The sequence below is a fragment of the Adiantum capillus-veneris genome, chromosome 13 (genome assembly GCF_014529385.1).
Source record: "Adiantum capillus-veneris isolate H3 chromosome 13, ASM1452938v2, whole genome shotgun sequence".
Classification (NCBI taxonomy): domain Eukaryota; kingdom Viridiplantae; phylum Streptophyta; class Polypodiopsida; order Polypodiales; family Pteridaceae; genus Adiantum; species Adiantum capillus-veneris.
The window spans coordinates 67,944,686-67,958,174 of record NC_140943.1 but is presented as its reverse complement, the minus strand read 5'-3'; the positions used below and the strand labels follow the sequence as shown (position 1 = coordinate 67,958,174).

Sequence of the window (13,489 nt, the reverse complement as noted above, 5' to 3'; positions counted from 1 at the left end):
TGCCTAGTGGCAAATAGAGGTCCTTCTGGTAGAGATAGTCTTCAATCTGCATCTTCCAATGTTGGTAGTTTTTGTCGTTGAACTTCTCAATCTTGAGCTTCCCTTCCTCTGCCATAACTCCCACTCAATTCAAGGAATCCTTTCCTTGAGATAATTTAGCTACGAGAAAACCTTGCTCTGAAACCAGTTGTTAGGAAATAAGACGTAGCTAAATAGATAATTGAGTAGATTACTTAATGGAGAGAGACAAATTTATATACACGAGATTATAGAGTAGAGAGAGAGAGAGAGAGTACACATGATATACGTGGTTCACCCAATGTGGGCTACGTCCACGGGAAAGCAGCCACTCAATGGCTTTAGTACTTCAAAACAAGAAGTAGTTTACAAAGGGATTATACCCTTAATGGAGCTCCCGCCTTGCTTCACTCTCACCACCTCACACTCACCTTGTTGCATCAACTTCACACTATGAAATGTGTGTAGAAATGGCCTCCTTTTATAGGCCAAAAGGGTGCCATCTCTTATGAGAGACAGCCATGTGTAGCCGCCCTTGTGTGAATAAGTCCAAATCGGACCCTCCAATCCGCCCATGTGTGGCCGCCCTTGAGAAGACAAGTCCGCTTTTGAATTCGGCCACCGGCCACCGGCCATTGACTTCCGACCACCGGCCATCGGCCATTGACTACCGGCCACTGGTCAACCGACCGGTTGTTTTCCGACCACTTTTCGGCCGCCGTCCGGCCATAATATTCCGGCGAAAAAAGAAGTCTCGGGGGCCTCCGCCCCCGAGGCCTTTAAAGTTGCCCCTAATTCTTGTCCATGAAAATTTTGGTTTCCGGTGAGTGATTTTCCTTCACGCACGATGGCTTCTCCTCATAATGGGGGCCTTACAAATGTGCGCTTTTACCACAGAAAATTACAAGGGTAAATCAGGCTCCATACTTAATAGTAATCATTGGCAAGGTTCATACTATCCTTAAGCTGTATTCCTTGCATCCATCTAGCATCTTCAAATGGATAATTTTTGAACTTAATAACATACCGTCGAATAATTGTACTATGCCATAGTACCTTGTCTTCATGCTGAAGGATAGGTTTGGGTTATAGCACCTCTTCTTGGTCTTCAATTTCTGGAGGGTCTTCAATAATTGGTTCTATTGGTGGCTCTCCTATGTAGGGCTTAAGTAGTCCCACATGAAAAGCATTTTGTATGAGCCAATGGTTGGGAAACTTGAGTTGATAAGCCATGTCATTGATTGGCTTCAAGATTTGTAAAGGACCATAGTATCTTTTTGCTAATTTAGCATAATATTTTTGATGTCCCGGAGGATTTTTGCCCATCATTTGCGTCAATCAAGCCTTGGGAAACTTAAGTAAGACCCAATCATTTTATTTGAACGTTAAGGACCTTCTGTGCTTGTCACAGCTTTTTGCCTTTGTTGAGAGATGGATATAGCCTCCTTAACCTTTTAAAAAGATTCTTGTAGGTCACCGCTATACTCATCAACAACGAAGATATTCCCATGTACTTTTAGCAAGGGCCATTTTGGTCTTCCCTCTATGATCTCAAAAGGTGATTTTCCTGTAGTAGTATGGATAGTATTATTGTACGCATACTCTACAAGGGGTAAATACTTCTCCCATTGTGATCGTTGATTTACTTCTGTAACATAATTCTTTAGTAGATCGAGTATCATAAAATTGGCTTTCTCACTCTGGCCATACGTTTGTGGGTGGTAAGCCAAAGAGAAATTCAATCTTGTACCTAGATTTTCAAAGAGACCTTTCTAGAAATTACCGGTCATTCTAGGATCTCTATCTGACACGATGAATGTTGGTAATCCATGGTGTTTGAAAATCTGAGATATGAAGATGGTTGCCATTTGGTGTGTCTTAATAGTCTTTTTGACAGGAATAAAGTGTGCTTGCTTGCTAGACCTGTCGACTTGTCACATCATGTAGTATGTACTAAAGATGGTTAGCCACATGTGTGGAGTGTAATAAAAATACTTCATCTAGAGAGAGCTACATGAGCAAAGCAAGACATAAACTGTTTTTTTATCATCTCCTATAAGAGGACTTAGAGAGAATTGAAGGGGGGGTTTTGGCCATTTGATCTTGGGGCGACACCAACGAGGGCTCACCATGTTTGTGTATGTCATGTGTCGGATATGAAGAATGTAATTGATGAACCAAATTTCCAACTTTATAGTGCACTATATTTTGTTGTGTGGAGCCCCCTTCCCTCTCTTTTTTCACTTTTGTGTGCGTTGTTCTCGGCGTGTGTAGGCAGGTGTGCCCCCTTGAGGTGGTGAGAGGTGTGATTCTGTGCAAGGAAAATAGGAAATTAATGTGTGTGTGTGTGTGTGTGTGTGTGTGTGTGTGTGTGTGTAGCAAATTGTGGTTTTGACGACGAGTGTATGTGTCCATTTATGTGTGATTGTGAGTTTTCCATTGAGAAAAGTGTGTATGTGAAATTGATTTCTAGTGGATAGGGGTTCTGTGGAGACCCTTGGCTACAGACATGATTATTTGTGTGTGCTAGGTGTGTTCCTATGTCCCCTCTCCATCTTTTTGTGCCCCCAGTGAGGAGCATGATGATTTCTCCATGGTGATGTGTTTGTAAGCAAAATGTTGTAGAGTATTGGCCCAATATTCAATGGTGATGAGGATGCAAACAAGTGGATTGCAGATTTTGAGATGTTTATGCTCTCATTGCGGATGCAAAGTGATGAAGAAAAGGTGCAGACAAATCCATTGGTGTTGCAAGGAAAAGAGAAGTCTTGGTTTGATGGTTCATAAGATGCAAGCAAATAGAATTGGATTGGTTCCAGAGAAGTTTCTACACAGATTTTGCAAAGTGGTGCCGGTTGCTAAAGCAGATGTGGGATTAAAATTCTACAACAACAAGTGAAGATGTTGGCATTTTTGTTGAAAATTTTGAAACATGTTCGAGGGATTTGATTGTTGTTACCAAAGTGGTCAATGCAAAATGTTTCAAGCTAGATAGATTTCTAGCCTGCCTGCATCCTTGTGTTTGAGAGAAGGTCAATTTTGAAGAGCCAAGAAGCTATGATGAAGCTGTCAAAGTTGCCAAGGAAAAGAGTCCAAAGATGAAGAAGAAAATGGAGGCAAGATTGTTGCATCTTGCTATTGTGACTAGTGTACCTCAACCAAAGTGAATCATGATACATTCCAAGAGGTAAAGTCTTTTCCTTGTGTTAATATGCATTTGATACAAGCTATTATAGATGATGGCAGATTAGAGGAGATGCCGCTTCTGCCGATGAGGCCTCAAAAGTTGCAAAGAGGCATGTTCAAGGTGCCACCTAATTTGTTTCTTCAAGAATATTTGAGCAAGTAGATGGTGCAAAACTTTAAAGAGAAGGTGCATGTTCCAGAAAATAAAATCAAGAAGGTGTCGGAAGCTTTGAAAGCAATGAGTTTTGAGGAGGAAGCTACAAGTTTTTCAAGTTCTAGTGGTTTGGACACAGGTAGCACATATGTGACATAATGAACATTCTCAAGGTATGAAGATGTGTTAATAATTGTGAGTGAGAAGCAAGAGAAAGTTTTGGTGACTGTGAAAGAAGATATGCAAATGAAAGTGATATGCAATACTATGTTGTTGAGTATGCTTGTGAAGGTTTCTGTGGAGTGCGCAATGGTACTGCAATAGGTACGAAGCTTGGTGCAGAAAAAGAGAGATGCTACGATTATAGAGGGAGAACAAGTTGAAGGAGGTAGCCTACAAGAAGTGTTGGAAGAACCATATGGCTCTGTTTTCATGGACGAGGGAGTGTTTGAAACTACTACAAGTGTGGAGTGCAATAGGATCCTTTGGCAAGGAAATAGGTGTTTTTTGTGGTGCATGAGAAGGAAGAGCGGGCTATGGATGTGGCAAAACTATCAAGAGAGGTTTTTACTTCATTATTGATGCGGATACTTTTGGATACAACCATCAACTATAGTATTCCTTGGAGGAGGCTCCCACTTTACTTGGTTGGGAGGGAGGGTCATGTATGTGCACTGATATGCATGTGGAGCAGGATGGTAAGCATGGTAGTGCTCTATTTGAAGCAGACTGGGTGGATTTCTACTTAAGGTTGTTGAAAATGATGGCTACGGTCCTAGTTATGTCTTTGATCTAGGTGGAAGCAATGCTATGATACCAAGGGTTGGGAAACCCACCTGAGGAGAAGCGGGAAGCAAAATAAGACTGTGTAAATATGGTTTTTTGGTTTTTGCAAGTGTTTATTTGGTGTTTCAAGTTTAAACCTCAATAATCAAGTGTATGGCTGAGCAGTAATGCTTAACAAGGATGTGGGTAACGATGGTGCAACCAAAATGTGTCGATTATATTAGAGGGCACAGACAATGGTGTGTTATGGGTGAACAGAAATGCTTAACAAGGATGTGGGTAAGGATGGTGCAGCCAAAATGTGTCGATTATATTAGAGGGCACAGACAATGGTTTGTATGCACGCAGGTACAGTCATGGGTAGTGAACCGGGTGTGAAGTGAAAGTTTGGCAAGGGAGATCCTAAAGTGTATGGCTAAAGTTCTTGAAGTGTGGAGTGTGTCGGTCTTGATGGATCAAAAATCGGCATCCTGGTTGCCAAGATACATGCATTTGAAGTTTTAGCGGGGGACAATTCTGAGACTTTTTGGTAGCATTGGAAAGGGTTCCATCTAGTTTTTTTTAAGCTTGCTAGGGTTTGAAGGGATGCAGCATATGGAACCAACTGGAAGTGATGGAATGTCCATCGATGTTTTGAGTGTGAAGATATGGCGTGTTGAAGTCAACAATTGGTTGTGGTCGTGGATGTGGTCGCAAAGGATTTGGTAATTTTTTCCAGTTTTGGTACGCGTCATTCAAGGTCTTTGCATACTCAAAATGCAGAGCAAGAAGGTGGAGTTGAAGTCTGAGATGCAACCTTTCAGGTGTGTTTTGTGTCTCTTGGTCATTGGAGCCTTGAGCAAAAATGGACAACGCATTGAAGTTTGGGAAAAAAAGAACATTATTTTGGTGTTTTTGATGGTGTTGTTGGATGCCTTTCGGAAGTTGGGGGGGGGGGGGGGGGGGGGGGTGTATGGTTTGCCATGTGGCACATAAATTTACCCACATGCGCAATCTGGAGCAAGGGACATGGGGTATATAGGGTGGATCTTTCCCCTCCATAAAGAAACAAAGAGAGAGGGAGGTCTCTCTCCTGAGCATTGACAATGGTGCAGGCGCAGACGGTGCCACTGCATGAGGAAATTTTAGGTGCCCAATGGGGTGGTGTTGGCGACAGTGGTGTGAAGCGACATGCTAATGTGGTATCTTATGTAGGTGGGGTTTCCACGATGCCTCCAAGAGGCCAAAATTTTTATTGAGGGGGGCTCCCATGAGCCCTTGTCATGGTGCCGTGACATCCATAGGAGGGGTGCTTCACATGCATTTGAATTGTGAGAGAGGGAGAGAAGACTAGCCAAATTGTCACATCATGCAGTATGTACTGAAGATGGCTAGCCACATGTGTGGAGTGTAATAAAAATACTAAAATGATATAGAAAGAGCTACATGAGAAAAGGAGGACACAAAATGTTTTTGATCATCTCCTATAAGAGGAGTTAGATAGAATTGAAAGGGGCTTGTTTTGGCCATTTGATCTTGGGGTAACACCACAAGGGCATGCCATTTTTGTGTACACCATGTGTCAGCCGTGAAGAATGTGATTGATGAATCGAAATGCCGCCTTTGTAGTGCACTGAATTTTGCCAAGTCGGCCCCCCTTCCCTCTTTTGATCTTTATTTTGCCCATCTTTGGCCTTATCTAAACTCTATCCTCTTGTTGGTACTGGTTTTCTTGCTATTGACCCTGGGGCATCATCCTTGTTGTCCATATCATCATCACCTTAGGAGACTGGTCTCCGGCTCCATGTTCTTGGTCATCATCCTCCTTATCATATTATTCATCTTTGCTCTTTTGATTGTCCAAATACTCAAAGAGAGCCTCATTGTCCTGTGACTCATTAATCTATCTTCTTCTAAAGAGTATCCAGTTCTTTGCAATCAACACCCTGTAAACCACAAGTGTGGCTGCTTGAGAACTAATTTTCAAAGGTAAAGAAGAGTTGAAACTAAGGTTTTTGAGGGTACCAAAGCACAAAGTATCATATACATAAGTTTAGTAAGCATGGCTAACAATAATCAAGAGAGTAGAATGAATATTGACAACTTTGATTTTGCTCATGAAGGTGCTACTTATGATGCCCCAAATTTGTTACCTATCTTGTTACTAGGTTGCAACAAGCTATGGGCAACCCTGCTTTGCAAGCCGAAGTTACCCAACAACTGCGTGCTTATGGGATTTCCCTACCTCTCCAAGAAGAGATAGAGAGCTTAGGAAGCCTCTTGTAGAGACTTCCAAAAGAAGACTCTCTCCGATAAGAGAGGAGGAGGAAGTCAATGAACAAGAAAGAAGTGAATCTCCGAATTCCTCTGAAGAAGTGGCTCCGTGAAAATTTTGGTCTCGACGATCCCAAACTCCTCCCAAGAGGAAAAGATCATCCTATAGTCCTTCTCCTCATCACTTTGAAATGGAAGCATTGACGGGCGAGCATCAACGACATGCATTGTGCTTCCATTGATGTATACACACATGGGTATACTTACTTTTTTTGTATCTACGGGCTCTATGAGAGTTCCAGCTTGTATTTGTGAGCCTAGGCCTTTTCTGCACATTTGGGCGGCTAGCCACTTCTTAAAAAACCCTAGGTTTAAATGTCAAATGCTACAATGTGAAGCTCATTCTTTTTAGAGCTAGGGTGGAGAGTAGAGAAGAGAGGTGGCTATAGAGATAGAGCTCCTCTCTCACATTGTAGCTAGCATTTGGTTGATAATTCAAATCTATTTGTCTCTCTATGCTTCTCTCCCATGTCTCTATGTGTTGTGATGCTTAGATTTGTGATTATTAGTCTCTAATTTATGTAATCATTCTCTCCTCTTGCTAATTTCCTCATGTGTTATTTACTTTCTTCATGTGTGTGGATTTGTGATTATTAGTCTCTAATTTATGTAATCATTCTCTCCTCTTGCTAATTTTCTCATGTGTTATTTACTTTCTTGATGTGTGTGTTCGATTAGAGTGTGTGTGTTGAGGCAATGGCATTGCATTTTTCTATTCTTGGCTTCCATATGCTTGTGTGTGCATGATTTTGTGTGTGAATGTTAGTCATTAGTGAGAGATTATCATGATCTCCTTGAGCTCATGAGACTTGAGTGATGGATCAAGGTGTGTATAAGAAGAGCTTCCCATCTCTTCTTGCATTCCCTCTTCTCTAATCACTAACTCCTACTCTCTCATTAGAGTCCTCAATTCGTCGCATTTGGTGCATCCACACCTCCATGCACTAGCTGGGTTTCGATCCACCGGATTGACATTATGTTGGTGGGTTGTGAGTTATGCTATGACCGCCAACATTGGCACCATTGCCAGGGATCAAGCGCCTGAGCTAGAGGATCACCCGTGTGATGGTTTGAGTTTAATTTTCATTAGGATTTGAAGGAATGGCAATAAGATTTGTTTTGTGTAGCTTGTAGACTAATTTTATGTTTTTTCCTCTTTGTACACATTAATTTCACACTAATTTACTAACCATTGAGTGCATACATGTGTTTATGAGCCTATTAGAGGCAAGAAAATACTTTTTTGCAAGAAATTTGTAAGAATTTCATGCAAAATTGTGCAATTTTTAGTGTGTAATTAGGGGATTTTTGCTAATTATTTCCTCTAATTACTGACTAATTATATGGGCTTTTTTTGACACATTTCTAAATCACTAATTGGATGCATGCCCTTTATTCAGATGTGCTTAATTTTTAATGAAATTGATGCTACACATGAGAGTTTGTGTTGGTTGCTTGTAGGTGAAGGTGCTGTGAAGCGGATGCGAGTACACATACATGTGTGTAGGCGTCATTTGGAGTTGGAATCAACATGATGATTTAGTGCAATGAGAGTGCACTAATTTTGATTTCAATTGCTGATTTTTGTAGGAATTCAATTGGTTTAAGCGCATTTGATGTGCTAAAATTAGGGAAAAATTAGGAGCGGTTTTGTGTTTGCCTATGTGTAGGCAAAAGTGTGCACATTTTAGGTGCAATTTGTGGCAAATTTTGTGCCGATTGAATGAGTAGAAAGAACTTGTATGCTTGATGATGTTGTGGTGATTACGGATCAAATTTTTGAGTCACAAAATCACGCCATTATGCCGTCGAAATTGCCGCAAAATTATGTGTGTGAAAGCTTATAAGTGTGTTAATTGTGAAAAGTTACACACTTTTGAATTGATTTGAATGAGTGAATTAAGATGTAATTGAATTCATTGAAATGCTGATTTGATGGTGTAATTAATCATTGTGCACAAATTTATCTAATGAGGCCACTAATTAGGCTAATTTTGGGTCAAAGTGGGTCAAAAAACAGTCAATTTGATTCGAATTCGAGTGATATTTTGATGAAGGATTGACTGAGTGGTGCAATTAAATTTATAAGTGCTGAACTTAGAGCTAAATTGGATGCATATGTTCAAAAGAAAAAAGGCTAATTTTTTGCATTTTTAGCATATTTTTTCTAAGTTAGTGCTTAAAATTGCTAAAATTTTATCAAAAATTAAATAGATTGTGAAAATTTGTTGCAAAAAACCGATCTGAAATGTGCCTTTTGAAGTAGTGAATTTTTGTTGATTTTTTGACCATTTTTGACATTTTTTGGGCATTTTCGAGACTCAGGCAAAAATATTCATACTTTTTTGCATCGTTTTCTATTTTTTGAAAAAAACAATTGCACACATACCCACATACATACACACTCATATTCACACCCCACACACACCAATCGCACACACATACACACTCCATGCACACACACACACCACACACAAACACATGCGTGAACACACCCCTACACACACAAACTCATTAAGCTATAAGAAGACAAAAAGAAAAAGAAAAATAAGAGCAACTCTCTCTTTCCCTTGTCTTCTTTCTCTCTTTCTTCTTTCTCTCTTTCTTTTTTTGTGTCATTGACTTTTTTTATTGTATTCATTTCATTTTGTTTCTTTTCAATTTTATTTTAACTCCATTTCATTTCGTTTTCACTCCCTTTAAATTTTATTTCAATTCAATTCAATTTCATTTTCATTTTTTTCCACTTTCATTTCATTTGTTTGTATATTAAATTTAAAAAAACCAAAGAAAAAGATTAAAAAAAAAGAAAATTCACAAAAATCTATTAAAAAAAAGAGAAACTCAACTCAAAAACCAAAAAAATTCACAAAAATAGACAATAAAATTAAAAAAATAAATAAAAATCCCAAAAATGCAAATTCAAATAAGATTTAAAAAACACAAAAAATAAGAAAAAAATCTCTCAAAAAAGAAAATTCAAATAAAATAAAAAATTCAAATAAAATAAAAAAAACTCAAAATAATAAAAAATCACAAAATTTTTCTTTTAAAAAAATAAATAATAAAATAACAAAAACATAAAAAAGACAAAAAATTTTGTTTCAAAAAAATTTTACATTTGATTTTCTTTGGAGCTTTTTATCTTTTTTATTTTTGTTTTATTCATTTCTTTTTTATTTTTTGTTGTATTTCTTTGTAGATATTTTTTAATTAAAAAAATCAACTCAAAAAACAATTGCATTTCTCTTTCGCGACTGTGGTCCTTACATCATGCACACATTCTATATTCTGTACATACCTTGTCATACGTATTTATGCACGAGTAGGCATGTTTAGAGTAGGTACGCTCGGAGATCCCGATTTTTGCCAAATTTTGTTCGATTACTCCAGAATTGACCAAATTTGAGCCATATTACACGCACAGACCGTGTTTTTACACGTATTTGATTTCGGTCTATGTTCGGCCAAGTCATGAGCCTTAGAACCTGTTCACACGCATTTTTCTATTTTGGCTCGATTCGGTCCCAGATTCCACAAAAGATCACTTTTGACCCCGATTTACTATAGAGGTTTGTTTCTGGTCTTGATATTGATCAGATTACAATAGTTAGAGCCCATTCATACGCGAGATCTCACCTTGGATTGATTTTAGCTAGTGGTCATACGCTAGCACACGATTAGAGTTCGATTTGAGCTGTTGATTGCTTTTTGACCGCGACTTGGACCGACAGGCATTTTCTAGAGCTTATTCATACGCAGTGATCCCAGATTAGTGCTTGGCTAGCCTTTGATTGCCATTTTTGACATAGATGAATACATTTTGGTGACCATGATCCCTAGCGGCTTTGATTTAATATTGTTATGGTTGGTAGGAGAGTACAACGGACTTTTATGCTATCGTGATCGACGTGTACATATCTATCATGATATTGCTCTATATTATGTGAGGCCTCTATCTCATGACCATTCTACTCTTACTTTCGAGACACTTACAACGAGTGCACACACTATGCAGCATGATCATCTCATGGATTCCATAGAGGTACTCTACCAAGTCCAGAGGATACAGACGAGACATGAGATTATAGCGGTATAGCTTGAGGACACTATTGACACACAATCCCATCCAATGACCGTTCAGCTACGACGGATGTATGATGATATGTTAGATGCTAATGAGGATAATCACATGTATTCTAGAGAGTCACGCATGCTTGTCCTAGAGCCTCAGGTAGATTTTGGTACATCCATGGGTAGTAGGACCTATGTCGGTCTTGATGGTTGGAGCACATATACGATGATTTTTGGCCTTCCATATAGACTTACCCCTAGCCATAGATTACCTATTCCTAGTACCATAGCAGAGCCAGAGCCAGTGTCTACTCACACAGTGAGATCATGCGATAGTAAAGCACCTCCAGGATTCCCACCTAGACCCATTGTGCCACATGACACCATAGACGATTCCAGATCTAGGTTGAGACCCAAGATTGACGTGTCTATTGAGAAATTATCATCACAAGATCTATGGACGAAGACTGATATGATCTTGAGACTACGATCCTCACAAACACCATTCAGAGTCACCCTTGACACGACGAGTGCCACAAACCTGATTATACTGAGAGTAGAGCTACCACGAGCTATTGAGATGAGAGCACTCGATGCACGACCCATTGAGCCACCATGGATGATGCCACCACATTGTGTATCCATGAGAGAGCATCCACGGCCCTTGATGACAGCGCCTACCACGCATTTTCTTACAGAGGCCGTTGTGACCACACCAATTTTTAGAGATATTCCATGATCACATGACCATGATAGAGTTGTGTCACATGAGATTATATCTTTGATGAGCGACATTAGTCCTAATGTGCACGATGAGCTCCACAGAGTAGCTATTTTGTTAGCCATAGATAGACCCATGCTAGTCTTGTGTGGTGACAAAAGAGAATTATACCTATAACATGATCTGAGCCGGATGAGTTTCTTTCAGAAATTCAAGGGCGTATAGTTCATGATACTCCCACACATCAGCTAGTGGGAGTTACACCTAGGCTATGACTACCAGGATACTTCAAAGATGAGTATGACGCAATGTTCTTGCCAATGCATGAGATAGACGTATGGAACATAGAGCCTCTATCTGATGATGAGTCCCTAGATACACATACTCATCCTACACTGATGGAGTTGCATAGATTTGAGCATACACAGACATATGTTGACGATTATGGACGTAGGCATATACGAGAGTTTAGCACACCTTTTTGCAAGTCACCTCCGAGTGTAAGCACCATGCTTTTGCATTGATCATGCCATCTATGTGTTGACCGTAGGATTGAGATATACATTGCAACCACTACTAGACCCTGTATGTTATAGAGCTAGACTATCTACAACAACTCTCATCTAACCTAGACCGATGAGTGATTGTGTTCCTTTGATTATGGTTTTCCATGGTTTGATTGAGTGCATTTAGTTATGTTTTGTTATTTGCCATTATAGATGTATAAATTTGTCTTTGCTTTAGTTAATTGCTTAGAGTTTAGTCTTATAGAGGAGATTTGAGATTAGGAGGCCTTGAATTTAGATTAACTCATTTACTGACTGCTAGTCCTAGTTGGTAAAATTATTTGAATGTTCGAGACCTTAGGAGTGTTTTAGGCATAGAGAGTCTTGGTCACTCAATCAACACAAAGGAAATGGAAACAGAAAAAATAAGTGCCATAATTGTAAAATCTTAGGCTGGAAGAGTATTCCCAGCTTGATCTTGGTACTTCACTCACATGTATTGCCTATGGTACTAGAGCCCTAGAGGTTCCCAGTGTGGGTGCTTTTCTTTGAGAAGCAAAAAGCTTTGGGCACACAAAATAAGCACACACGTCAAATGATTTTGACACAATGTGAAAGAAAGAAAAATGAAGAAAAAAAAGGGAAAGAAAGAAAAATGACATGAAAAAGACTTCCATTGAGCTTAAAGTGAAAGATTCAAGCTTTTGTTTGGATTTGTGAGAGTTACTTGACTAATCAAAGCTGAAAGGAACAATTATGGAATCTTGCATTTAAATAATTTTCCTAACTTACGTAGTACTAGAGTAGTTGTTTTAACCTTAGTCATAGCTGACTAATTGATAGACTCATCCATAAGCCCAAAACTCTTGATTGATTAATTTTAGCAAAGTGCAATTTATTTGTCCTTAAGGGCAGTGTAGCATTTCATAATTCTTTGCATTTACTCATTTCCACATGTGCTTTACATTACTCTCATTCTTTATTGTCACGTAATTCAGCTTGCTGCCTCATCGACAATTTTCTTTTGCAGGCACATCCTTCCTCGAACGTCTACCTCGACATGGCTTTGTTAGGGACAACAAAGCTTCAGAAGGGGGAGTGTTGATGAGTGAGCATCAACAACATGCATTATGCTTCCATTGATGTATACACACATGTGTATACCTACTTTTCATGTATCTATGGGCTTTATGAAAGTTCCAGCTTGTATTTGTGAGCCTAGGCCTTTTATGCACATTTGTACGGCTGGCCACTTCTTAAAAAACCCTAGGTTGACATGTCAAATGCTACAATGTGAAGCTCATTATTTTCAGAGCTAGGGTGGAGAGTAGAGAAGAGAGGTGGCTATGGAGATGGAACTCCTCTCTCACATTGTAGATAGCATTGGGTTGATAATGCAAAGCTATTTGTCTCTCTATGCTTTTGTCCCATATCTCTATGTGTTGTGATGCTTAGATTTGTGATTATTAGTCTCTAATTTCATCTAATCATTCTATCCTCTTGCTAATTTCCTCATATGTTGTGCACTTTCTTCATGTGTGTTTGATTAGAGTGTGTGTGTTGAGGCAATGGCATTGCATTTCTCTAATCTTGGCTTCCATATGCTTGAGTGTGCATGATGTGTTAGTCATTAGTGAGAGATTAGCATCATTTCCTTGAGATTGTGAGACTTGATTGATGGATTGAGGTGTGTGTAAGAAGAGCTTCCCATCTCTTCTTGCATTCCATCTT

The 13,489-nt window shown here is 39.3% G+C and overlaps 1 pseudogene; it reads left to right on the top strand.

The window, feature by feature from the left end:
• Window positions 1–5,229: 5,229 nt before the first annotated feature.
• On the top strand, window positions 5,230–11,270 carry LOC147444202 (uncharacterized; annotated as a pseudogene).
• The last annotated feature ends 2,219 nt before the right edge of the window (window positions 11,271–13,489 follow it).